At 31.7% G+C, this 7,918-nt stretch overlaps 1 long non-coding RNA gene across 1 annotated transcript; it reads left to right on the top strand.

Annotated features, from left to right (window-relative positions):
- Positions 1-4,835: 4,835 nt before the first annotated feature.
- Positions 4,836-6,751, top strand: LOC129907448 (uncharacterized). Its single transcript, XR_008771034.1, has 2 exons — positions 4,836-5,040; positions 5,371-6,751. It is a non-coding gene; the product is annotated as an uncharacterized LOC129907448 (long non-coding RNA).
- Positions 6,752-7,918: the final 1,167 nt, after the last annotated feature.

The following is a 7,918-nucleotide window of genomic DNA, read 5'->3' as shown; positions in this document are numbered from 1 at the left end:
ACCATTTGCCAACACAAAACTGTGTTATCCGGCTCATCACTTAGTGCAGTGTTAGTAGTTAGTAAGCAAACAATAACTACAAAAAAACGTACACTAAGATAAAAACATTGAATTCAATATTAGATAAAACAAACATTAAAGAAATACAAACAAAATAATTACTTGAGCGACAAAAAAGACAATAAACACAAACATTTATGAGCGTGGTACACTGGTTTTTAAGACAGTTTTTAATCTATTTTTATTAAAGTTTAAATCAAAAAGGTTTGAATTTAAATTTAGAAGTTTACACATGCGTGTTAAAGGTTCATGCAAGCCATAATTTGTTCGGTGTGGTGGAATATTCATTAAATCCAAGCATCGGAAGCTATAAGCACCCCCTCGATAGTTAAAACCAACAGATTTAAGTAAATTTGGTGCATCAATTACGCCTGTGATTAACTGGTGAATGAAGATTATGTCATTGTTAACCCTCCTTTGAGCCAAAGTTTGAATCTGAAGGAGATTAATCCGATGTTCATAAGGAGGAAGATTATAAGGATCAGACCATGGCAGTCCTTTTAAGGCGAAACGAATGAAATTACGTTGTACTGATTCCAGTCTTACATTATGGGTCTCGTAAAAAGAAGTCCAAACTTGCGATGCGTACTCAAGGTGGGGGCTTACTAAACAATTGTAGAGGGAAAGAGTCACATAAGGATCTTGAAATTCTTTTGACCAACGCTTCACAAAACCTAGCATAGAGAAGGCCTTATTCACGATGACGTTGATATGGTCGGAAAAATCAAGATTATAACTAAAATTAACCCCTAGGTCTTTAAAGCTCTAAACACGCTGTAATTTGTGTTGGGATATTTTATATTCATACAAACTAGGAGCACGTTTTTTGGAAAAAGTCATTGTCTGACATTTTATTGGATTCAAAACTAAGCTATTCTTACTACACCATATAGAAAAATGATTAATGTCCTCTTGCAGAAGCCTCCGATCATTAACCGATTTGATACTTTTATAAATTTTCATGTCATCTGCAAAAATGAGAATTTCGCTATGGCGAATACATAATGGGGCATCATTTATAGCTAGAATAAAAAGAAGAGGTCCTAAATGACTTCCTTGCGGAACACCTGACTTTGCGATGAACGATTTGGAGAGAGCGTCTCTGAACTTCACTTGATAAGATCTATTTTCAAGATAAGAAGAAATCCAATTAACGAAAACTAAAGGGAAACCCAGAGTTTTTATTTTAAATTTGATAATGTCATGGGAGAGTTGGTCAAAAGCCTTAGAATAGTCCGTATAGATACAGTCAAGTTCCTGTCCATTTTCTAATGTATTTGAGCACTTATGTAAAAAAGTAAGCAAGTTTGTAACCGTCGATCGTTTTTGCATAAAGCCATGCTGTTGAATGCATATAATTCTTTTACAGTGGAACGCCGAGCTATCGCAAACAACTTGCTCAAAAAGCTTTGGAATACAAGACAGCTTAGATATGGGTCTGTAATTGACTATATTGGATTTATCTCCTTTTTTAAAAACAGGAGTAATAAACGCTTGTTTCCAAATGCTAGGAAATTTACCTAACTTGAGAGATAATTCAAAAATAAGTTTAAGTGGAAGAGATAAAATTGACTTACAATTTTTCAAAACTGCTGCAGGAATACCATCTGGTCCGACAGAATAATCTTCATGTAGTAATGAAAGAAAATGGGATACTTTACAAGTATCAATTTGAATATTATTAAATGTAACTTGTGGGCAATTTTCTAAATAACGGAAGTAATCTACGTCCACATTGGCGGGTATGTCAATAAAAGATTGACAAAAGTTAGTCGCAAAAGCATCGCAAATATCTGAAGTATTCTTTAAGATGTTGTTTTCATAACTGAAATTAACTGGATAGCCATCTGATTTTTTTTTCATATTAACAAATTTCCAAAAATATTTAGGATCTTGCTTGAGACTACTTTCCATAGAACTAAGATAATCTGCATATAAGTTATTAGAGAGGGTTTTAAACTCTTCAAAAAGTGATATATAAATTTCTTTATTATTTGGGCACAAAGTTCTTACATAATTTTTCCAAGCTTTGTTTCTCTTATTTCGAAGAATTTTTAGCTCTTTTGTATACCAAGGATGAGAAACGTTAGAATATTTCGATCTTTTTTGTGGGACTATTTCGCTTATACAATTGTTTAAAACACGGTAAAAGTGAGAAACAGTTATCTCAATGTCGTCCGAAGTGGGTAAATTTTCAATACCAGATGTATTGAGAATGTCGGAAAGCTGCTGATAATTAGCCTTACGAAAGTCAAAGGCAAACGAAGTGTCTTGAGGATTACTATTTTCAAGTAAATGATCGCCCAAATCCAAAAAAATTTCAAGGGGAGGGTGGTAAATATCTATGTTAGATATGGCAGTGGAAGCTTCTGTCTCAGATGAAAAAACTAAATCGAGTATTCGATTTCTAAAATTTTTCATACAGCTAACTTGCTGTAAGTCTATAGAGATAATATTGTCCAACAAATGAAGCTCCTGTTGAGATGAAGTCGAAGAAGCTTCAATGTAGGATTCGTCTTCTGATGGGACCCAGTCTATATTGGGGAGGTTAAAATCACCTAATAAAAGAATTGAACTGTCTAGATCAGCAATTCCAAAAACAAAATCTAGTGCTATTGAAAGTTCTGCAAAAGTAGAAGGGGAAGTTTTGGGTGGGATATAAACATTTAAAACAAATAGATGTCTTGTTTTACTAGTATTTTAATGCAAATTAGTTCAATGTTAAGTTTAAAGGGGAATGTTACAAGGGATGAACAGAAATTATTTCGAACAGCTATGAGAACTCCACCTCCAACCGGGCTCTTAACGTCGACATGGCGATCTTTCCTGTAAACTAAGAACTCTTTGTCGAAAAGTTCTGTATCTAAAATAGTAGCACAGACAATTATATACAGATATCGCATCCCATAGAAAAAAATTGTCATCAAAATTTTTTCCAGCCGACACGTTTCAGCCGACAAGAGCTTTTTAAATTGGAATCAAAAAGGAGAAGAGAATTTTTCAGCCGACAAAAAAGCTTTTTTTTTAATTTAAAAAGAGAACAATAAAAAGGATCTCTTACGACCATGACCTTACTCACTCTCCCGCGAAAATAAAAAAAGGAGTGCTAGTGGGTAGATAGACGTGATTTCAATTCGTCTTTGACTTTCTAAGCAATCAGCTGCTGTGAAATATTTCAAATAGGTATATATCGTCGGCTTAAAGCAACATTGTTCTAAGTACATAGGATTCCTTAAGGACTAAGAACAATTTTGCTTTAAGCCGACGATATGTACATAAACTGTTTGTAATTGAAAATATTTTATAAGAGAGTGTCGGCTGATTTTGAGATTTCATGGGCACTGGGCACCGATCAGATTGTTCAATTGTGTGTAGACATATAGACATACATATGAGGTGCAGAGTGTTGGTGAAATATGAACATGAGCATAGTGTGCGTATCTGCTTATACATTAAGCCGATGTCGTTGGGCGACATGACGTCTGCGTGCGTAAGGCGGCCGGCCCATAGACAAGATACTTGTGTGTTCGCTCCGGTGTGTATGCGTCGCTTAAATCTGTGAAAATTTTGGTAGATGGATAGGTAGGTAAGCAAGTTCTTAGATGAACTTTATTTTTTTGATGGAAGCAAAGAAAAAAAAGCAGGGTTGTAAAAAAATCTTTTTTAAAACAAATATTTACTGCAACTTGATATTGTTCCGCATTAAAAAAATACTATTGCACCATCTTTATTGACAAAAACAATATTTTGCCTTAAAAAAAATTGTACCTATTGCAATTAAAAAAAAATTCTCCATAGAAAAAACAAATCAATGCAAAGTGTGGGGGTGTGGGCAATAAATAGTTCATTTTTAATATTCGTCGAACTTCTTACAATTTTAATTGCAATAATTATTTTTTTAATGAAAATATTTTTCTGTTGTACCTCATACAATTTTTTGTATTGATGCAATTTTTTTCAGTTACAATAAACGTTTTTTTTTTTTCAATTAAATTTTTTTTTTCAAAAAATATTCTTTTATTTTTTTACTTGTGGTATACGATTTACGGAAAAGTTAAGAATTCGTAAAAAAAATCGAACTCGAGATAACAAACAGCGATCTATCTCGATCTGTAGCGATTTTCCTACTTGAAAATTGGTAACTAAGAGTGATTCCGTAGAGGGAAAATTTGCTTTAGGACCTTTTAAACTTTTTATAGAAAAGGTCGCGTTTCTCAAAAATTTTTGAATTTTTTTTTTAATTCATATTCAATTATACAGGGTGATTCAGGAATAATGTGCCAAAAAGCTAGAGCGTGTAGGTTAGGTCGAGACAAGAAAAAATCGTATGGGAGGGGGGGGGGGTGTAACACAATAACGTGTTACACATTTTTGAAAGTCCAAAACCCTAGTCTTTTACAAACATTTTTTAGAAAGCGATTTTATGGCACAGTTTTTGAAAAATTAATTTTTAAAATAAAAATTTTGAAAACAAAAAATTTCAAAGTAATTTTTTTCCAAATTTCATATAATTAAGTACTTATTTAGTTTTTTTAAATTTGATGCTCTTATTCATTTGTAAGCAAAAACAAAAAAACAAATTGAAAAATATTTTGTGATTTTCGAAAATTAACAAAAAACCAAAACTACTTTTTTCTAAAAAACCTCTTTATTTTTTGTTTTTACATGGCTGGACTTGTTGATAAATTAATTTATGAAACATTAACCATTCGTCAACTATTTTTTAAACATTAAGACTTAATTAAGGATACAATAAAGTGTTACCGTATTGGATTAATCCTGAATTGATCAACTTTTTTCATTGATAACACCTGAAAACTTACCTGAGAATTTTTCTTACTATGTCTGGGGTGCTCGCTGCCCATGGATTCTTTTCTTTTCAAAATTTTTATTATAAAAATTAATTTTTCAAAAACTGTGCCATAAAATGGCTTTGTTTAAAATATTTGTAAAAGACTAGGGTTTTGGCCTTACAAAAAGGTGTAACACGTTATTATTAGTATAACCTTTGATTTTTAATAATTTTTTTTCCAAAATAAGTCAATTTTTTTTTAAATTGCCCCTCCCCGCTAAACGAAGGGGAATAGACCCTCCCTCCCATACGATGTTTTTCTTGTCTCGACCTAACCTACACGCTCTAGCTTTTTGGCACATTACTCCTGAATCACCCTGTATAAATCACTCTTGTATGCATATAACATAAGAATATTGCGCGAAAAAAATACTGTTGATTAATGTACTTAGTACCTGATGCAGAATCAATTAATGTTATGTAATAAATTATCATCTGAATTAAATTGATTAGTGAAGTAACTAAATCATTTTTTATGGTTTAGGTATCTTATAATAATTTTCATAATTTTATGGGTTTAAATTTCACTGTAATTGCTCACTACGTGCCCGTTCTTCTATACCTACTAAATATTAAAAGAAATGAAAGATAAGTTCAAAATTCTGAGTTTGGGGACCAGTTTCTCAAATACCCTGCTTTCAGTTTCCGTATACTTGATTTTGAAATTTGTCAATTTGTTAGAAAATTGCTTCTGCGGCTTTAATAATGTCTTCAAATAACTCAGGCAATCTTTTCATATCATTTAGGAATTTTTTTTTTGAAAAAAACCAACAAAACATAAATTGAAGTCTTAAGTAATTTAAATTTTAAAAGCAAAATGGAAGCAGTGCAATTTTTCAAGCAATTTTTCATAGAGATAAGAGTATTTTTAAATTACCGACGTTTGTAAGAAAAGATCATGAATATCGGATCTGTTTCCGCCCTATACAACATTGTTTAGCTTCAGTTACTCCACTAAATAATTTTATTGTTAAATTAGCAGGTAATTTTCTTAACTCTACACAAACGAAACAACAACAAAATTAGAATGTGTAATTCCTTTCGTTTATCTACAAGACATGAAAAATAAAAGAACTAAATAAAGAAGGAATTTACAAGGTTTTTGTGACAGACACCAAGATATACTTTTCTATAGGTTTTTTGGGTGCTGAGCTCGAATCCGAAGTCAAAAAAATTTTATCACATCACGTTTTATAGATAATCCCGTTAGAATATCGAAAATGCCGCTTTTTATCAGTTTTCAAGGTTATTTCTTAGCATTTGTTTATTTGTTATAAATAAATTTGTAACGGTTTCTAAAAGAACTAAATCTTGTCTTTCTAAATCCGTTAAATCTCTTAAATATCTCTTTTCTTCTTCGAGAAACGTTTGTAGTATTGTAATTTTTTTTATGCAGCGGTGCCCCTTTTTCATTTTGCCACCCGGGCCCTTTTGCCCCAGTCCGACCCTGTACCTACTTGTTTCACCTACCTAATTAGATACTCATGATTTCATACCCCAGTTCAACAAGGCAAAAAAAAACACAAACCAAATCAATGCGCAAACAAATAAAACTGTGCATGCATTCTTTTTTCCTTGATTTCCAAAAAATATCCCAAAACCAGATCTCATTTGTATATTCCTAACCCTAACCTATCCTATGAAAAAATATTAAAGAACAAAATTTCATTCATTGATCAGGTAGGTAGTACTAGGTACCTACCTACTTTCTTGAAATGCATTCACAATCCTTTTGCATACCTACACACAATTACTCAATCCCACCATCCAAGGAAACAAAAACAAAACTAAATTGCAAAAAAAAAAAACAAACAAATAAAAACAAAAAACCAACCCAATTGTATGTAGATACTAGTACATAGGTATTCCTTATTCTTTCTTTCTCTTCTAATAGATCTTTTGTGAGTAGGTAGGACGACTCGATACTCGAGCTACAAGGTCTATAGGCCAGTCATTATATACATTTGGAAATGCAAAATGACCGAGAAAGCTAAATTTTGGATATGTTGTAGAGGATGCTTAAAAAAGCTTAACTTGAAGTTTTCGACCAAGATTTCCTATGAGCTTTTTCCGCCATTTTGAAAAAAAGGATAAAATTGTTTTTTTTGACAATAACTCGGCTATCTGATGAGATGCGAAAAGTTTACAAGAAGCTTTTTTGTAGCTTTTAACGAGTTCTACAATTCATGCGTACACATTTTTTGTGTATCATGAACCGTTTTCGAGATATCGATTAGAAAAGTCAAAAATTTAGGACATGCCATTTGTTTTTTGATATAATCTATTTTTGGGTGATGAATATCGAAAAAATTATTAATACCAAATTTGTAGACCTACAATCTTGTATTTTTATATTTTTTTTTGGACAAAAATTACGACTTCCAGTGGGCCGCAAAGTCGTTTAGTCCGCTCCAACCGCCAAGCAAGCCGCCCGTTCGGTTGTAAAAAAAACAATCATTCATGTTTTTTTTTTATATTTATATTATTATATCAGAAACACATACATAAAAAATGTATGTATTTATTTAATAAATAATGAGAAGAAGATGGTAATGGTTTTTTTGTAACCCCAATTTTATTAACCCAAATTTTGTTAATACAGTATACCGGCTTTTTGTGTTGATTGTGCATTTTGTAATTTGCTTCAATCTCTATATTATTTAGTTCATCAAAATTGTAATTAGATCAATAATTTTTGAAAATAAAAAAATTATTAGCAGCATATGGGTGTTTGGAAAATTTAGGATAAATGGTATATGAAAGCGGAAAAATTAATTGCCCACAAACTAATTGGGGGAAAGGTGGTGGGTGAATGCCTTGTTCGATTTCACTAGTCAAAAAGTTTTTTTTTTTTTATAGAAATCAAAGTATATTTTTCTAATGATTTTTTGTATGCTGAGTTCGAATCTTTAGTCAGAAAAATTCTATCACATCACGTTGAGATAATACCATGCCAATACATCACAAAAATAGTATTTTGAACGTTCAAAATTCAATATCTCAAAA

The sequence above is a fragment of the Episyrphus balteatus genome, chromosome 1 (assembly GCF_945859705.1).
Source record: "Episyrphus balteatus chromosome 1, idEpiBalt1.1, whole genome shotgun sequence".
Lineage (NCBI taxonomy): Eukaryota > Metazoa > Arthropoda > Insecta > Diptera > Syrphidae > Episyrphus > Episyrphus balteatus.
The sequence above is the reverse complement of the archived record's forward strand: the minus strand, read 5'-3'. Positions and strand labels throughout refer to the sequence as shown.